The following is a 13,462-nucleotide window of genomic DNA, read 5'->3' as shown; positions in this document are numbered from 1 at the left end:
ACATAACCGTATTTAAGCTTACAACTTTGATGACATTGCTGGCTCTGTAAAACATACTTTTGCAAGTTGGCAGTTGCCCAGCTATAAAACAGAGTTCTTCACTCTAGGCACCATTGTATGCATGTAGAAGTTAACATGACTACCTTGGGCAATAGAGACCTAGGCACACTCACGCTCATGTCCTCCTTTCAGTTCTCAGGCTGTAAGTACAATTTGGATCTCTACATGTCCAATTGCAAGCTCTAGTTTTACTTATTTAAGAGGCTGACGTGTCATTTCTAATTTTCTACCTGATGAAGAGCACCCAATTCTGTTTGTGCTCAGTCTTGCAGTGGTATATAAAAATAACACATCTGCATCTGTTGAGTGTCAATTGAAGTGATACAAAATGAATGCAGCCAGACATCTCATTTGGTAAAGGAACTGGGCAGGGCAGACAGAAAAAGATGCATTTTTTTTTTGGTTTGCTCTTTCATGTTTTTGGACAATGACAGCCCACTCTTACAGGATGCCACACTATATCCTGCAAGCACTGAAACTTTCACCTGACAGGAAAGTTCAGCTCTCAGCAAAGTCTATTTGATCTCTGCAAGATTCTTTTTACCTGGATAACATACGAAGGTATGTTAGATACCTTAGATAGGTTCTGCCATGCCATGGGGAATATCAGAGGAAAGGCTAAAATTTAGTAGCATCTTTGCAGAATATTATGTGTTGAGGAGAGGACATAAGCAACCCAGTCCAGCAAGAGACCCACCCTCCCACAGAGCACCCATCACCCGTCTCTGAGAGACGAGCACCATGTTTTCCTTTCAGTTAGAGAAGGACCAGCACGATCAGGACCTGACTGCCATAACTCCCCCAGACGAGTACTCTTCCAAAATGAGATGTCTAAAAGAAACAGCAGTGTTATTCAAACCAGCCAGAGGATTTAACCCATGAAGACATGTCACAGTGCCTCTCGCTGTGATGAGTTAGATGTATCTCCACACAATACAAGCGCACGTAGTGCAGCTACTGGGGAGCCTGCTCAGCAGAGCTAAAGAGCTTTCGGAACTTGCTACCATGACTATATGTTTTCTTATGGCTGAGTCTGCTTATTCGTGGGTTGCTCAGGCAGTTCTTCAAGGCACTGAGCCATAACTCATTTTTAGTGTCTTTTACTGCAATTTTAAAGAATAATAGTCTCAATAACCTTCCAGCTTTCTAATGGCACTTATCTGACAGGCTTCGTTACTAACAGCTTCTCCTTTCTTTCTCCACAACTGATAAAAGCCCATCTTAAAGAGCAGTTCTTCTTCTTTCAGGTGTTTTATAACCTCAAGTAGCTGCTTGCATCCATTGTTCAGCCCTTTTTGGATCATACAGGACAGAACCAAGAGCTCTACAAGGCTTTCTCTGTGGCAGTAAGGGCTCTTTTTCCAGTCAGCTGATTAAGTCTACTTTTGAATTGGGATGGTCAATTTTTAATAACAAAGGAAATCAGTTTAAATTATTTAACTTTCATTTGAGAGCTGTCACCAACATCGTGATCACACCAGCATCAGAAAAACTCCTGTCCAGTATCTTCTAGAGAGTGCCTTTCACAAACAGGACCCTTGGTTACACAGAACAGATAACACATTTTGAGGTTACAAATATAGTAAGCCCAGTGATTACTGTGAGATGTGGATAAAACACTGAAATAGGGAACAGAGCTTGCTACAGACTAGTTAAACTGATGCGGTGAAATCATGATTTGGCCATCTTAGTTCCCTTATTAGAAAAACAGCAATAGGAGTGGGTGTGATTATCAAAAGCATAAAGTATAGGCACCAAATTTCCATTAACACCTTTAAATTTTTTTCCTCAATTCCCATTTTTTTGCATGAGTTTTGGAAAACTGTTTAATATCTGTACAACATTTGGAAAGTGAAAAGTGCTATTCAAGTGCTAAGTATTGCTGCTGTCTTCTTGGTGAAATCCTCCTGCTTGTAGAAAATTAAGAAACACTGTTCTGAGAAGTAAAGCAGAAGGTGCAAATATTTAGAACAAGATGGATATCACAAATATTTAAGTGTCTTCTTTGCCTGATATTATTCCAGACTTCAGAAGTGATCATTACACTAGGCTAATCCCAGCAGTAATTTGGACAGAACCTAACAGGTTTTATTTTTGTGCTTGGGTGGTTCTTAATCATTTTGAGGAACCCACATCAGCGAAAAACATGAGACAAGCATTTCACAACAGCATCAAAAATAATTGCTCAAAAATTGTTTGAAATGAAAATACTGCCAGTGCCAAGCTGTAATATACTGCCAAACATGCAGTGAGGTGTCCATATGGCAGTGAAGACCACTAAAACGGGGGCATTTTTTTTCCTCCACTTAGTGTAAACTCTTCAGCATTTGAGGTATGTCCAAAAGCTAAATTGCATTGTGCAGCAAATTTCTATTTCTAATGACACCTGTCCTTGCAGCTAGAGTAATAAATGTTTGACATAGGAGAAAATATATTAGCTTTAAGGAAACAGCAAATCAATTCATTGTGCAGTCCCATATATTGCAACCTATTGGCACCCACCATGTCTATGTTGTTACCAGCATTTTGAGAATGAAAAATAGGATACAGAAAGACTAAATGATCTTGCTAAGCCTGTGTCAGAAAAGGGAACTTAACAGAGAAACCTACCTTCCTCATCTAACGCTGTAAACACCATTTGTAATTTAGTAGTCTTCATGATCTCCCTGACAAGGCAAGGGATATTAATGCATTTACATCACAGCAATATATTTTGCTGAATGCTCCTGTATGTTCAGTGCAAAACCCCAAAATCTTCAACTTCCATATCACTGCACTACGGCCAGTAATCTCAGTTTGATACAGTTCAGGTACTGCATGGCAGCTTTATTTGCATCTTTGAAATTACTTTCTGCTGGCACAGATGGGAGTTTGCACATAAATTTACAGACTGCTCTTTGCCATTTACTTGGTTATGAAATGACAACAACATTTAGCAAGAGAGATCTTCAGCTTCTGTAAACAGTCCTAACTCTTCTGCAATCTGCCAGCATATCTGCATTTACACCACTTAAGAGTATTACTCTTTTCTCTGAAAATTTCCTTAGCAAAGGTTCTCAGACATCAGGCTATATAGCATCATCATAAGGGAGAGATACTTTATTCAGCTTCTTCTCTACATCTATCCTACCCCCCGCCCTTTTTTTTTTACAGATGGGGAAATCCAGTGCACAGAGGTTTAATCATTTGCCTGGGTTTAGACAGTAATTCAGCATCAGAGTCAGAATCAGCCCCCAAGTTTCATAGCTGTCTTTTCTGCACTCTCAGTAATAGATGTATTTCCACCCACTTGCAGGCTCAGCTTGAAGAAAACATTAGAAGAAAATGAAAGAAACCCCAGCGTAATTCATTGCTATAGCTACAACAGAGAGCACAGCAGCACTGTGATAGAAGCAGCCATTGCCATACAATTAAGATGCCATTAAAAGGGTTAAATTTTCACATAGTGACATGTCAATAAACACTTCCACCTTCTCCTCCCAGCTTCATTTCCATCTGGAGAAGCTGACCAGGTAAATCCTATGCGCAGAGCATAGAAAAAGTTGCTCTCGCCTTGTGAGGTGTGGGAAGCTCTGAAGTGCTGCTTGGAATGACTGGAGGCTGCCAGAATAGCCCCTGTGCTAGGGATGATCCAGTCGTACATTGTCACCTCCTCTGAAGGAGTGGGAGGGGACTGCTTGATTAGCTTTTATTAGGAATGTACTACGACAATGTGGTTTCAACAAAAAACGTCTGAATGTTTGACTTGTTACCTACAACTCAAAGATACTGTGATTCTTGCTTCTTCTCTTCTCTTCTCTTCTCTTCTCTTCTCTTCTCTTCTCTTCTCTTCTCTTCTCTTCTCTTCTCTTCTCTTCTCTTCTCTTCTCTTCTCTCTTCTCTCTCTTCTCTTCATATTTCCTGTCTTGATGATGTAGCACCTCTTCATGAAGCTGATCCCCTCAACCTTAATTACTGCAGTTGAGCTGAGAGGGACAAGTGTTAGAAGCACCCGTCTTATCAAATTCAGTCATGCCAAGGCACTGCAGCATGGTTGCCATGTGCCCTGTGGAAGTTAGCACAGGTCAGGAACCATTCCCAGCAACAGTTTGGATGCACTTCCCTTTTATAGTGGAGAGGAGAATATAAAGGAAGGGATATGGGCTGTTGTGGTGGGCCATGGGGGATGCTCCTGGGCATGGGTACTTTAGGGTGTTAGCATAGCTGATAGCACTGACGGAGAGCCGGAGCGAGTGGAGCTGCCCCTAAGGCACGTTCACTACACCAAATCCCATGACACATTTGCATTCAAGCCTTTTCCATTTGCTGCCATGTTATTTCTGTACTTCATTCAGCATTTTCTCCATTCAGTCCAAGTCATTCTTTATCATTTTGCTCCTAGTGGGAATTTGGCAGAGAGTTATGCCATGGACTTCAATGCAAAAAAAGGATTGGAGACAGCAGTATTAGTTCCAGAAAAATTTCACTAAGAGGAGGGAGATATTTTCTTTATGGTGTTTACACCACACTGCCATTTGTCCTCAGGGAATATTTTGTTCATTTTGCAGATCAGACCATGGTTCTTAATGTCAGCTCCTATGAGCCAATGTTTATGTTGTTGATGGGGTCTTTAGCAAGTGCTCATGTTCTCTGCAGGAAATGGGTTCTTCTCTACTGAAAAATTTAAGTCAACGTTTTCAGAAGCATCGATCAATGAGTGTATGTTGCACTTCTGTGGTCTTGCTATGCAGCAGCATACAAGGTCCTATGTTAAAGGCAAAAATCTCTCACAGCCCACAGTGAGGAAGGACTGACAGCTTTAGTCTTTCAGCTGTGGACGTGGACAGAACTCGTATTACTCCCAGGTTTGCCTGGCTTTAAGCTCTTCCAGCAGGAACTGAAAGGTGGCTTTAGAAAGTGAAGCTCTTTCATGTCTTCCCTTGTGCCCGCACAAGGAGAATGCATTTCAGGGTACACTCACTTTTTGTTTCTTCGGCATTTTACAGGGCATAAAAGGGCCAAACAGAATTCCCTTTCTGCTTGCAAACATCTGAAACCAGTATCAAGCTGTGTGCATGTGCCTCGCCCTTTCCATAATTTATTGACTAGGAAAAATTGGCTGCCAATTTCATCTGTGATAAACGCAGAAGCTTTTAAATACATCTGCATTGTATTCAACGTATTCCAGATTTGCAGTTTTAAGGTTTGCTTTAAAACTGGGAGACTGTCTTGGGTCAGAACACTAATTAGATTTAGCCTTAGGTATTTCGACAAACTCCAGAGAAGACCTGCAGTAGCACCTCGATTCCGGAGTGCTTCTTCAGCCCTCCTGAATTTGTGTGTGAAATTTCACAGTAAAACCCCAAACTTGTAAGTGACATTCAACTTTCACAGTAAACTGGAAAACTTAGGCCAAGTTTGTTCTAAGTTGTTTTTTTTTAAGAAATGAGTTCATTTTTGACTGACCGTGACCTGGCCTGTGCATTATGCATCAAAATCATGTGAAATTTGTGTTCTTGTTTATTTTTTTTTTTTTCTTCCCATGCAGACTAAGTGAAGCTGCTGCTTGACTGCGTCTCCGGTTTCTGTCTGAGGAATCTGTGCAGTTTCTCAGCACAGATTCCTGTGTTGTGACATTTAAGATTATCCATATCCAGAAAGCAAAAGCGACTGGATGTCAAATCAGGGGTACTTTAAACTACTGGGTAATTCACCTGAAACTGCAACCTGTGGATTGCATAGTTTGACACAGGAACCAAAGAGTCATTCTGTGATTCTCAGTTTTAAAGAAATAATAACTTATTTGCTGTCTGATAATATTAATTTAGGGATTTTTTTTTTCCCCCAGGGAAAATAAAATAAATAAAATAAAAAATTAAACTAAACTAAAATAAAATGGTTTTTTTTCAAAGACAACGAGACTTAAAGGGAACGTTGTGACTCTGCGTAGCACAGCCTGTAACCACCTCCTTCCCTCCCTCCCTGCTCCCAAATGTGTCTTCCTTCTAATACAGAATACACTGTAAAAAAGCACTGAATTTTTTTTTTTTTAAGTAATTGGTTTACAATAGTTCTAAATATTACAATAGCTCTCAAGGATCTGCTTTGGATAGTTGGGTTTTTTAGGTAGTTGTCTCAGATACCCTGTAGTTTGCAATTGCTTTCTCTTAGACCTAATCATGACCTGTATCCGTTAGCAGCTTTTAAAATTACATTGTGGCCAGGCTGCCCACAGAATTCATTGTGCTTCCAGTGGGTTATAATCAAAAGCAAATTTTCAGTCACGAAAGAACCCCACTGATAACATAATTATTACTACCACCCAGATATATGATGGCTTTTTTGTTTTTTTGGACAAGGATATTAGACATCTGGAGAACTAAAGTAAGAGAAAGCCTTCCTATGGAAAAATGATCCACTTTTATGATTTGTATAATTTGAACATAATGGCAACAAAAAGAGTGGTAAGAGATGGACTAAGCACAATGACTCTAGCACTGAAAAACACCCCAGAGAAAAAATTCAGACAATTGTGGCAGTGAAATGGAATATTAATTTTTCTTTTTTTTTTTTTTTTTTTTTTCCAGAAATCAACATTTAATACTGGAGTGTTGTCAGTCAGAACATTCTTACTTACTTCTGTTGCAAGAAGTGTAGAGGCTGGGGAAGTCTACAGACTTTCCTAGCACGGAAGTGCTCTTTTGTTTATACCATAATAAATCTTTTTATACATTCCAACCTTTAGAAATTATTTTTGAAAAAGAATTGTTCTCTAGCTATTGAAAAAGCATAGACAGGGAAAACTAGGAGAAAGTATTAGCGAGACAGAACATTGGCTACTCTGATGAAAGAAGGCACTTTGGAAAAGTCAAGATATTTGTTTGCAACAGCTCTTTCTTAGTAATGGTTTCTGCTTGGCCTTGATTGTTGTCCTTTGACAAAGAAAGAGTCATAAGTTGGATTTGCATTGTTACTGCATCGGCTGACTAGGTTCTTCTGAAATAATGAGGTGCCACATGCATATGGGAACTACACCATGGAAAAGCACTGAAAATTATTATGGAAATTAATTCTCCTGCCTAATGTGGAGAAATCTACTAAATCTGTAAACTCTGCTGCATGCAACTGTTTGAGAAATCATAAAAACATTTTGTCTCTAGGCCAGAACTTGAAGAGCTCATTAAGGGTTTACTCAGTCAGTGGGAGGTTGCTGATAGAGTGAGTCCTTTGTGTTTTAGCACAGACTTCAACTGGAAGCAATGCAATTAATTTTTAGGTTTGACTTTGTCTCTTTGAAAGAAGGGTAATTTTGCAAAGATCCGAATGCTATAAAAATCTAAAACTGTATTTTTATGGCACAAAGGTCAAGTGACTCTACATAACCTCTGGTTCATGAGGCCAAAGATGAAATCTCTAAAGGCTTCAGATTTACAAGGTGGAACTCTATAGAAATCAATAGATATGGAACAATGCCAAAGGCCTGAGCTGAACTCAGCTGAAATCTTCTAACTGTAATGGAAAAAAGAGAGAAAGTTTGCCTGAAAGAGCAGCAGCTATGAGAAACGATGTACTGTTTGGTCAACCAGTTCTGTGGATTCCTTGAGCTACTATCTGTCAACCCTTACCTATCACAAAAAGGTTTACCCCACTAAGTTTTATTCTGTGATTGCGTTGAATGTTTTCCTGGTAGACGATGTTTTCTATAAACCTCCATCTTCTGGAATCAAATGAATACTTCAAAAGCTCAGTTTTCATTAGTGTCTGCTTCTCATGGAGAAAAGCTTGAAAATCAGATGCCAGAATATGCAAAAGCAGAAACAAACAAACAAAAAGGGCAAATAAAAATAGTGGTCTTTGGTGTCACCTCATCAGTGTCAAAACATTGTGATTGTTTGTTCTTAATGGTTAGATCTGGTGGTTTCACTATGTGTGTGGTTGTCAATCCTCTTTAGAAATGGACTTTGAAGAAAAAAGTTCTGATCAACCACTATTACCCAAAATATTTAACAGCAGCAATATGTATTTTAATATTTATTAAACACAGTTGCAAGAGGATGATGCTAAACTTCTTAGCTTCTCTCCTTTAAACACAAAATTAAGCCTGTGCTGCACTGAGCTCCTTGCAGCTCATCATTCGCTCCATTGCATTATCCACACCCTCCTTCTCTGGGAGCCCTGGCTCTCACGCGCTCAAAAGCAGGATTAAGAGTAACATCAGAAGTTCCTGCGTCCCATTTTTAGAGGTAAATTAAGCACATCTGAGCCTAGGTTTTGTTGACTTTCAATGAAGATGAGACTTTGAATTGCTAAGTCGCTTTGAAAACGTTACCCTAAGCAGCTTTAAGATTGACAGAATTTGCCTTAAGCTGCTCCAAGGCTGACAAGACGAAGGTCTGGTGCAGTCACAGAAGCGCTTTGATTCTTTGCTCTGGGATGGTGCTAGGACCTAGGATAAGCCATTTTTTCTGCTATCATGACCAAAGCTCAGATTGTTGATGGTTTTGTCCATAATGACACTTCCTTGTTCTGTGTGTAATTCCTGATTTAAGCAAGGACACTAAGCAACAGAACTGGGACCTTTCCTTTTAATATCTTCATTTAAAATGAGTCTCATGGCAATAGAAAGCCTAAAAATAAATCTTCCAGGAAAGCCAGCTGTGTTCTTCTCCCTCCCCCTGCCATGAAATGTTTCTACCTATACTGGCTTAAGCTTACCTTGATTTTAAGACATTCCTCTGTCCTGCAGAAAAAAAATATACCATGAACCCCTACTTCTACTTAGCAATTAATTTTAGATGGGAAATGTTTATCAAAAGCCATGTCCTTAAGTTTAGGCAAAGTAATAATAGCAGTCTTTTGAGTCAGGCTCCTAAAAATAATTTTCTTTAGCATTCGAGTAACCTGACCAACTTCAAGCAGATTACATGTACTTGAAAGTTATGCATTGAGACTTATCTGTGCCATAACACATTTTATGTAGTAGAAAATAATTCATGGATGCACTTGCTTTTCTAATATTGCTCACAGGTAAATATATTCTATCAAATTTATTTTTAAAAAATTAACTGCACATTTCAGGATGTAAATCTCAGCGTGAAACCTCATGCACCACTACCATTTCCTAAACCTGAATCAAATGATTGTGTCATGCTGGAAGCTGGAACACGATACAGCTTAATGTTAGATTTGTATGTGCAGGAAATACAAGACTGAGGCAGCAATGATAAAAATCTAATTTATGTCTTTGGCAGCTATAAATGAACAGTAACGTCCTCACTGGCTTACAGGTTATGCTGGCATCTTTCCTCTGTTTTTTAAAAACTTTGAATAATGCCCTCTACAAAAAGGTTTTGTAGTGGGGAAGGTTGTAGAAGAGATCAGTTGAACAAGCATGTCTCTGTGTGTCGTGTTCATCATGGGCTGATCCAAGAATTTTCTCATTTTATGTTGCTTGCTGACCTTGATGAGGTATTTGATAAGGCTTGCTAGAGAGGTGGTCGATCCCCCAAACCTGTCAGTGTTTAAGAGGCATTTGGACAATGCCCTTAACAACATGCCTTAACTTTTGGTCAGCCGTGAATTGGCCAGGTGGTTGGACTAGGTGATCCTTGTAGGTCCCTTCCAACTGGACTGTTCTGTTCTGTTCTATTCTATTCTATTTGAGGGAGGAAAAGCCTCTATAAGAACAACAAACCTTATCATTAAGAAGGAAGATGCATGAGGTCAACTCTCTTGCTTCCACTGTGGGAAGGAGGAGCAAATCCCACTCTCCCAACAGAGAAATCCATAGAAAGCATGACAAGAACTTTTCTGAAAATCCAGTACTTGATACAACGGACTGTGTAGGAATAAGGAATAGCACTGGACCACATTCACATTTGCATTACTCAGGGATCGTACATCACTAGTGGAGCTGCTCTGAATGTGTGGGAGAGGGCAGAATCCCACCAGGAGGGTGGTGAGCACTGGTGCAGGCAGTGCAGAAGTTCTGCAATTTTGGGAGATAATAAAAACTCAGCTGGACAAGGCCTTGAGCAACTTAATGTAATTTTGAAGCAGATTCTGCATTGAGAGGCAGGTTGGACATACAACCTCAAGATAGTCTCCTCCAAGCTAAATTACCTATGATCATATCTATTCAGAAGGACTGAAGTATAAAATATGTTGAGACACAGGAGTTTATCTCAGATCATGTTTATCACTTTTGGGCATATCGAGAATTTTTTAATATATATTCTGTATAAAATGACAGTCAGACTTTGGTGTCTGAGAGACAGCATTTTCTGCAGCGGGTAAAAATATTTCACTTTGCTTAAAACTTCCTTGATGTATGCAACTGAGGACAGTACAGAGATGCTCAAGCTACGTACAAGTTCAGGTGATGTTCTTCAGAACCGTGCACTGATACTAAACCAATCTTCAAAGCATTATAGCCATGTTAAAGCTGTACCTCACCATGGCTGATATGGCTGCACTGCAGTGATTTGGGAACTACAGTGTGTCTGGTAGCTCAGCCATCTTCAGGCAGTGTAGGCACCCCCAGTGTGCCTGTGGGCTTATAGTAGAGAGGGCTTTCTTTTGTTCATGTTGGGAAAACAAATTAGGTGCAATGCAGAGATTATTAGAGGAATCTAAACTCCCTAGACAGTAAAGGAGAGAGCTAGGTACCTATTGGAAAGGAAGAATTCAGACTATTTACATTAAATGAGAAAAATAGGCTGATATAGGTGGTGTGAACATTTCTCTAAATCGATACCCTGTTGCCCTGCTTGTAAAATAAGAATACTTAATGAGAGTATTGTGAAGTGCTCAGAAAGTACGGTAAAGTGGCAATATCGATGCCTGTAATGGGTAAATTAAACATAAAGGGTGAAATCTCTTTCATTTCGATAGAAGGAAGCATCTGTTGAAGCTACACATTTTGTCAGAAAAGCCTGCAGTGTAAATCACGCTGTCATTTAGCATTTGCCTATACAAAAACTGTGCCATTATAATGAAATGAGTCTTACAGAATAACAGAATAGAGCCCCAAAAGTAAGTTCTTTTTTTGATTCTGACATCCCAGGGAGTCATGGAAAAACAAACAAGAAAGAAAGCGAACAAACACACATCTCTGACTGAAGAGATGTTTTTCTTTCACTTCACGTGGACAAGATTGTTTGAAATATTCATCAACAAGATTTTTTTGCCTGGACCAATTCTTAGACTTTTTTAGTATTTCATAGCCTCATTTGCAAGCTGTAGGAACTTCGTATTTGTTTACTTCAACATGGAAACAGCAATGCAAATTAGTGGGTGATTTAGAGGCTGAGTAGGGATGCTCTCTTTGGACAAGGCTGTGGTGTACAGTGGGGAGAGGACGAGACCATATGTGCCCTGTCCCTATGTGCTCCCTAAACATCTGCTGCTAACCACTGTCACAGAAAGGACACTTGGCTAGATGCGCCTTTCTTCTGAGCCAGGGTAGCTGCAAAACAAAATTGATTTCACTTTTATAGAGGAAAATAGATACAGAAGGTGGGAAACTGAAATTGCCTGCACAGCTTGCATTAGTGCCGACAAGAGAAAGGACGTGGAAAATTTTCAGTGTTTCAAAAACCAAACAAAGCAATCCAGATGAAAAAAAAAAATCAAACACTTGAAATATCTGCAGGTGACAAATTATGAAAACTTGCAGCTTAAGGAGAATCAGGTCGAACGCTTCAGTTTGCTGACAGTTTTCCCTGCGTGTAGGTGATGACTCTCACCAGTCAGTCAGTGGGGGAAGAGCAATTCCCAGCACCCAGGATCCTGCACAGGCAGCCCAGGGACTGCCCGACATCAGCTGGGAAAACTCACAGGGACCAGGGAGGGACAATCACTGTGGAGCTGTGGAGTTTCCATGTATGTGTCATTCCCAGTGCTATATCAGAAGATTTTTGACCAGAGCTACCCTGTATCTCCTTGATTGAGGCCTGTGTTTGATGATTAGGATTACTTCAGCAACCTGAAAGCTGCTATAGCATACAAAGTGCTGTGTTGCATTAAACAGCAATAAATAGTGTAAACAGGAGTTTCAAACCACCTTTGCCTATCTGCCTTAACTTTGTAGATTGACCACAGCACTTTGTTCCCAGATGTGTGGTCTTTAAATCATTTTACTACATCAATATCCAAACATTTATCTTACGTTCAGCTCTACCATTCCTACCTCTGGCTTTATAGGATCAAACTCCATTCAGCTGGTTAACACAACTTCTGACTAGCAGTGCAAATGCCATCTTTTTAATAGTTTTCCTTCTGTCTCTGTCTCATTAACTTAGTATTTCCCATCAAACATCAGCTAAGGAAATACCTGTTTCTCTAGCAAAGTCTGAAATGTTTCCTTTCCATAGCTATGATCTATCACTGCAGTTCTGTCAGTAAGCTCTGTAAAGTGAACCAAGTTAATGGAAGGACTCTAAACAGTGAGCTTGTATTGCGATGAACAACTTTTCCTTTGTATATAAACAAGCAAGTCAGTACAAGATGCAATGTGATGAAATAAATATAAATTAAAAAACCTTAAAAAATAAGACTGTATGGAACTTAATTTATCTTCAAAAGTTCCTCTGCCTTATGATCTCAAAATCTGCATCTTAAAATCCCTTTCTGAAGTTAAGACCGAGAGCTCCTCTTCCTTTAAATAATAGGTACAGGCACTACCTTCTTTACCAGAGTCATTTATTAAGCAAACCCTCATTGCAGAATGTGACTGCCTCTGAGGACAATTTCAAAAAATCTTCCCAAGTGTCCCACATAGCAGGGCCACATCTGAAAATCTTTGTACCTCCTGCAGCTGTAGCAAGAATTTACTGCCACTAATTTATCAGTCCCGTTGCATTACTGATCTTTAGCGAGGTGAGTTGAGATTTTTCATTTTCTTAATTTGTTTTTAAGAGTTCATATTAATGTTCCTCCCTTTACACAAGGCTGAGGGATCTCCTGCATGCAACAGTGGAGATGTCTATGCTTTCAGCTCATCTCCAGTGCGAGCCTATGCCCAAGTCCAGACTCACTCCCTGTTCAGAGACCAGCAGACGCTTGGGGCAGGCATGGCTCTGCATTGCCAGACTCTGTGGGGGCACTGAGGAGAAGAGGCTGTGCCCCCCCCAATCCTTTCACAACCGAGGTGCAAAACAGGACAAAGAAAGGCTGTCCTGGCCTTAAGACGTTACTGTCAGCACCTTTGACGTACTCTTGTACTTCCTCAGATGCTTGTTGGCAGCTCGTGTAAGACCAGCCTGAAGGAATTGGGGTACCTAATTCCCGCTGGAGCAGGAGGTGGGCACCAAACCAGGGCGGGCAGCAAGGAGTCCCTTCCAGCTCCGAGTGTCACAGAGACCAACAGGAGTCTGTCTTCAGACACATCTCTGTCTTAGCTCTTCTGGTTGGCTGCTGTAAG

The 13,462-nt window shown here is 40.1% G+C and overlaps 1 protein-coding gene across 34 annotated transcripts in view; it reads right to left on the bottom strand.

The window, feature by feature from the left end:
• Positions 1 to 13,462, bottom strand: part of DLG2 (discs large MAGUK scaffold protein 2) — a 1,027,713-nt gene that overhangs the window by 63,647 nt on the left and 950,604 nt on the right. The gene's annotated exons all lie outside the window — the stretch shown is intronic.

The sequence above is a fragment of the Harpia harpyja genome, chromosome 17 (genome assembly GCF_026419915.1).
Source record: "Harpia harpyja isolate bHarHar1 chromosome 17, bHarHar1 primary haplotype, whole genome shotgun sequence".
Taxonomy (NCBI): domain Eukaryota; kingdom Metazoa; phylum Chordata; class Aves; order Accipitriformes; family Accipitridae; genus Harpia; species Harpia harpyja.
The sequence above is the reverse complement of the archived record's forward strand: the minus strand, read 5'-3'. Positions and strand labels throughout refer to the sequence as shown.